General features: G+C 39.5%; 1 long non-coding RNA gene across 1 annotated transcript; it reads right to left on the bottom strand.

Annotated features, from left to right (window-relative positions):
- Positions 1-433: 433 nt before the first annotated feature.
- On the bottom strand, positions 434-1,233 carry LOC142988128 (uncharacterized). Its single transcript, XR_012960565.1, has 2 exons — positions 974-1,233; positions 434-862 (listed from the first exon to the last, which is right to left on the bottom strand). It is a non-coding gene; the product is annotated as an uncharacterized LOC142988128 (long non-coding RNA).
- Positions 1,234-6,863: the final 5,630 nt, after the last annotated feature.

Here is a 6,863-nt window from a genome sequence, read left to right as displayed (position 1 = left end):
CAATACTTTTAATTTGTAAAAAGTGAGACTACTTTTAATTGACAGACATGTAGGACTGTTCCTTATAGCGCATGGACATCTATGCACACACACACACACACACACACACACACACACTGCTGCTCAACTGAGTCTGAATGATTTTTGAACGTCTGTTAGATTTCAAAATAAAGTTTAGTTTGGATTTGTTTCCAGGAGCGTCGTTCATCTGAAGGAGCGACTAAAGATGATAAACAATGAATCCTCTTCATCTCTTTATCCAACATTAACTCATCCACTTTTATCTCCCTGGTGATTTCCTTTGAGACTTATATATATTTATATTTATATATTTGTTATGTGAGTCAGAGTTCTGGTTGATATCTGAGTGACTTACTGGTTTGAATGGTGACACTGCTTCCTCTTCCAAAGAGAATTTTGTAGCCAGACCCAGACACAGTGTTCACACAGTGTGAGGAGTCAGCACACTAACCCAGCACACACACACACACACACACACACACACACACACACACACACACACACACGTCTGCTTTCAAAATGTTTCAAGGACATATTTGTATTTTTAATATTTCCTAGACTTTTTCAATGTGATCATTTTGTACGATTGTTTGTTTTTCACTTGATTGATTTAGACCTTAATCTGTACATTTTGTTTCCTATAATCAGAGTCATTAGAACAGCTGACACTGATCTGAGAGAAAAGCTTGAATACTCACTGCTGCCAATCATCACTTTGACTCCAGCTCCAAACAGAAGCTTCTGGCCTCCAGCAGATGAAGTCACACAGTGTTCCTGCTCTCACACTAAACCTCTCTGACCCCTCACCTCACTTTCATGGAGTTAAGGATCAGTTTAGGATCTGACATGAGGAGATTGACAGACGTGAGCTCAGCAGAGCTCTGATGATGTAAATGTGAAACAATAAGATGAAGTTATTAACATGATGATGAACTTTAGATGATAAACTCACTGGAGACGACGCTCAGTTTGATCCCAGAGCCAAACAGGAGTTTGGTGTAGCCTCCAGCATTCACACAGTGTGAACTCACTATGCACTAACCTCACACACACACACACACACACACACACACACACACACACACACACACATTTCTGTCAGCCCTATTGATGAAGTTCTATAAAATCAGAGAATCGGAGCGATTTCACCAGAAAATCCTGATCAGGAGGAATCAAACTGGAATCAAACTGGAATCAAACTGGAATCAAACTGGAATCTTACCTGAATCCACATTGACTTTGGTTCCTCTGCCAAATATCAGCTTCCCTACTCCAGTATTCACACAGTCTCACACACCTCAGCAAAAACTCACACACACACACACACACACACACACACACACACACACACACACACACACACACACACACACACACACACACACACTTCTGTTGGTCCTATTGATGAAGTTCTATGAAATCAGAGAATCGGAGCGATTTCACCAGAAAATCCTGATCAGGAGGAATCAAACTGGAATCAAACTGGAATCAAACTGGAATCAAACTGGAATCAAACTGGAATCTTACTTGAATCCACATTGACTTTGGTTCCTCTGCCAAATATCAGCTTCTGTGCTCCTCCAGTATACACACAGTCTCACACACCTCAGCAAAAACTCACACACACACTCACACACACACACACCAGCTGCATACAGTCAATCGATCTGTCAATCATTGAAATGATTCTTTTAAAATAATCTGTTTAAATGATATTTCCTCTAAATGCCTGAATACCTTTACTTCACTGTGACTCACATCAAATGTGTTTAAGTGCAATCTTTGATATCTAATCTACAATCTCAAATAAAGTCCCATGAGTTGGGACAGATCACAGTGTCCCGTGGTGACACACACATTTTATACATGTGTTACATTTTGATTCAAACACACTGCAAATATGATGAATGAGCTTTAACCCTGTGGTTGCTCTGCTCACAGAGCGACACACACACACACACACACACACACTCACTGTCAGCCTGCCACTCAACACATAAGAGAACTGGGATGATTGATCCATTAGAAATCAGTCAATCATAAACGCAGACATGAAGTTTGACTCTCAGCCTCGACTCTTACATTTAGTTACATTTTTTAAATACTCACTCATTTCTATACGTAATTTGGTTCCATTTCCAAAAATGAGTTTTCGGTTTGCTGTTGTAGTCACACTGTGCATCTGATCTGCACCTTAACCCTTTACAGCCTGCACACCCAGGCAACAACACTTTACTCTACATACACACATCAACACATCTGCCACGACAACTTACTCTTCATTTACACAATCAATATGTTGACTTCTGTTTAAGGGACTGAGTGAAAACAAGAATTTACGTGTTTACAACTTTGATTTTAGTTTCCACATCAAAACAATCAAACTTCTACTTTTTTTTTTTTTTTCCAGTTACTTGTTTTTGTTCTTTTCTTCTTTTTTGCCCCTCTCTCTCTGGAGTGTGAGCTTGTTGCTGTTAGTGTGTGTGTGACGTCTTTCATCTCTGTTAGAATGTAACACAATACTTTTAATTTGTAAAAAGTGAGACTACTTTTAATTGACAGACATGTAGGACTGTTCCTTATGACACATGGACATCTATGCACACACACACACACACACACACACACACACACACACACACACACACACACACACACACACACACACACACACACACACACACACACACACACACTGCTGCTCAACTGAGTCTGAATGATTTTTGAATGTCTGTTAGATTTCAAAATAAAGTTTAGTTTGGATTTGTTTCCAGGAGCGTCGTTCATCTGAAGGAGCGACTAAAGATGATAAACAATGAATCCTCTTCATCTCTTTATCCAACATTAACTCATCCACTTTTATCTCCCTGGTGATTTCCTTTGAGACTAATATATATTTATATTTATATATTTGTTATGTGAGTCAGAGTTCTGGTTGATATCTGAGTGACTTACTGGTTTGAATGGTGACACTGCTTCCTCCTCCAAAGAGCATTTTGTAGTTAGACCCAGACACAGTGTTCACACAGTGTGAGGAGTCAGCACACTAACCCAGCACACACACACACACACACACACACACACACACACACACACACACACACTAAAACACACACACACGTCTGCTTTCAAAATGTTTCAATGACATATTTGTATTTTTAATATTTCCTAGACTTTTTAAATGTGATCATTTTGTACGATTGTTTGTTGTTCACTTGATTGATTTAGACCTTAATCTGTACATTTTGTTTCCTATAATCAGAGTCATTAGAACAGCTGACACTGATCTGAGAGAAAAGCTTGAATACTCACTGCTGCCAATCATCACTTTGACTCCAGCTCCAAACAGAAGCTTCCGGCCTCCAGCAGATGAAGTCACACAGTGTTCCTGCTCTCACACTAAACCTCTCTGACCCCTCACCTCACTTTCATGGAGTTAAGGATCACTTTAGGATCTGACATGAGGAGATTGACAGACATGAGCTCAGCAGAGCTCTGATGATGTAAATGTGAAACAATAAGATGAAGTTATTAACATGATGATGAACTTTAGATGATAAACTCACTGGAGACGACGCTCAGTTTGATCCCAGAGCCAAACAGGAGTTTGTAGCCTCCAGTATTCACACAGTGTGAACTCACTATGCACTAACCTCACACACACACACACACACACACACACACACACACACACACACACACACCTGTCGGTCCTATCGATGAAGTTCTGTGAAATCAGAGAATCGGAGCGATTTCACCAGAAAATCCTGATCAGGAGGAATCAAACTGGAATCAAACTGGAATCAAACTGGAATCAAATTGGAATCTTACTTGAATCCACATTGACTTTGGTTCCTCTGCCAAATATCAGCTTCTTTGCTCCTCCAGTATACACACAGTCTCACACACCTCAGCAAAAACTCACACACACACACACACACACACACACACCAGCTGAATACAGTCAATCCATCTGTCAATCATTGAAATGATTCTTTTAAAATAATCTGTTTAAATGATATTTCCTCTAAATGCCTGAATACCTTTACTTCACTGTGACTCACATCAAATGTGTTTAAGTGCAATCTTTGATATCTAATCTACAATCTCAAATAAAGTCCCATGAGTTGGGACAGATCACAGTGTCCCGTGGTGACACACACATTTTATACATGTGTTACATTTTGATTCAAACATACTGCAAATATGATGAATGAGCTTTAACCCTGTGGTTGCTCTGCTCACAGAGCGACACACACACACACACACACACACACTCACTGTCAGCCTGCCACTCAACACATAAGAGAACTGGAATGATTGATCCATTAGAAATCAGTCAATCATAAACGCAGACATGAAGTTTGACTCTCAGCCTCGACTCTTACATTTAGTTACATTTTTTAAATACTCACTCATTTCTATACGTAATTTGGTTCCATTTCCAAAAATGAGTTTCCAGTTTCCTGATGCAGTCACACTGTGCATCTGATCTGCACCTTAACCCTTTACAGCCTGCACACCCAGGCAACAACACTTTACTCTACATACACACATCAACACATCTGCCATAACAACTTACTATTCATTTACACAATCAATATGTTGACTTCTGTTTAAGGGACTGAGTGAAAACAAGAATTTACATGATTAAGAATTTGATTTTAGTTTCCACATCAAAACAATCAAACTTCTACTTTTTTTTTTTTTTCCAGTTACTTGTTGTTGTTCTTTTCTTCTTTTTTGCCCCTCTCTCTCTGGAGTGTGAGCTTGTTGCTGTTAGTGTGTGTGTGACGTCTTTCATCTCTGTTAGAATGTAACACAATACTTTTAATTTGTAAAAAGTGAGACTACTTTTAATTGACAGACATGTAGGACTGTTCCTTATAGCGCATGGACATCTATGCACACACACACACACACACACACACACACTGCTGCTCAACTGAGTCTGAATGATTTTTGAATGTCTGTTAGATTTCAAAATAAAGTTTAGTTTGGATTTGTTTCCAGGAGCGTCGTTCATCTGAAGGAGCGACTAAAGATGATAAACAATGAATCCTCTTCATCTCTTTATCCAACATTAACTCATCCACTTTTATCTCCCTGGTGATTTCCTTTGAGACTTATATATATTTATATTTATATATTTGTTATATGAGTCAGAGTTCTGGTTGATATCTGAGTGACTTACTGGTTTGAATGGTGACACTGCTTCCTCCTCCAAAGAGCATTTTGTTGCCAGTATTCACACAGTGTGAGGAGACAGCACACTAACCCAGCACACACACACACACACACACACACACACACACACGTCTGCTTTCAAAGTGTTTCAAGGACATATTTGTATTTTTAATATTTCCTAGACTTTTTAAATGTGATCATTTTGTACGATTGTTTGTTTTTCACTTGATTGATTTAGACCTTAATCTGTACATTTTGTTTCCTATAATCAGAGTCATTAGAACAGCTGACACTGATCTGAGAGAAAAGCTTGAATACTCACTGCTGCCAATCATCACTTTGACTCCAGCTCCAAACAGAAGCTTCAGGCCTCCAGCAGATGAAGTCACACAGTGTTCCTGCTCTCACACTAAACCTCTCTGACCCCTCACCTCACTTTCATGGAGTTAAGGATCAGTTTAGGATCTGACATGAGGAGATTGACAGACGTGAGCTCAGCAGAGCTCTGATGATGTAAATGTGAAACAATAAGATGAAGTTATTAACATGATGATGAACTTTAGATGATAAACTCACTGGAGACGACGCTCAGTTTGATCCCAGAGCCAAACAGGAGTTTGGTGTTGCCTCCAGTATTCACACAGTGTGAACTCACTATGCACTAACCTCACACACACACACACAAACACACACACGCACACACACACACACACAAACACACACACACACACACACACACAAACACACACACACACACACACACATTTCTGTCGGTCCTATTGATGAAGTTCTATGAAATCAGAGAATCGGAGCGATTTCACCAGAAAATCCTGATCAGGAGGAATCAAACTGGAATCAAACTGGAATCAAACTGGAATCAAACTGGAATCAAACTGGTATCAAACTGGAATCAAATTGGATTCTTACTTGAATCCACATGGACTTTGGTTCCTCTGCCGAATATCAGCTTCTCTACTCCTCTAGTATTCACACAGTCTCACACACCTCAGCAAAAACTCACACAAGCACACACACACACACACCAGCTGAATACAGTCAATCCATCTGTCAGTCATTGAAATGATTCTTTTAAAATAATCTGTTTAAATGATATTTCCTCTAAATGCCTGAATACCTTTACTTCACTGTGACTCACATCAAATGTGTTTAAGTGCAATCTTTGATATCTAATCTACAATCTCAAATAAAGTCCCATGAGTTGGGACAGATCACAGTGTCCCGTGGTGACACACACATTTTATACATGTGTTACATTTTGATTCAAACATACTGCAAATATGATGAATGAGCTTTAACCCTGTGGTTGCTCTGCTCACAGAGCGACACACACACACACACACACACACTCACTGTCAGCCTGCCACTCAACACATAAGAGAACTGGGATGATTGATCCATTAGAAATCAGTCAATCATAAACGCAGACATGAAGTTTGACTCTCAGCCTCGACTCTTACATTTAGTTACATTTTTTAAATACTCACTCATTTCTATACGTAATTTGGTTCCGTTTCCAAAAATGAGTTTCCTGTTTCCTGATGTAGTCACACTGTGCATCTGATCTGCACCTTAACCCTTTACAGCCTGCACACCCAGGCAACAACACTTTACTCTACATACACACATCAACACAT

Source organism: Genypterus blacodes, unplaced genomic scaffold, assembly GCF_046128005.1.
Source record: "Genypterus blacodes isolate CSIRO-AG114 ecotype Tasmania unplaced genomic scaffold, CSIRO-AGI_Gbla_v1 ptg000298l_1, whole genome shotgun sequence".
Classification (NCBI taxonomy): domain Eukaryota; kingdom Metazoa; phylum Chordata; class Actinopteri; order Ophidiiformes; family Ophidiidae; genus Genypterus; species Genypterus blacodes.
This window is presented reverse-complemented; position numbering and strand designations above follow the sequence as displayed.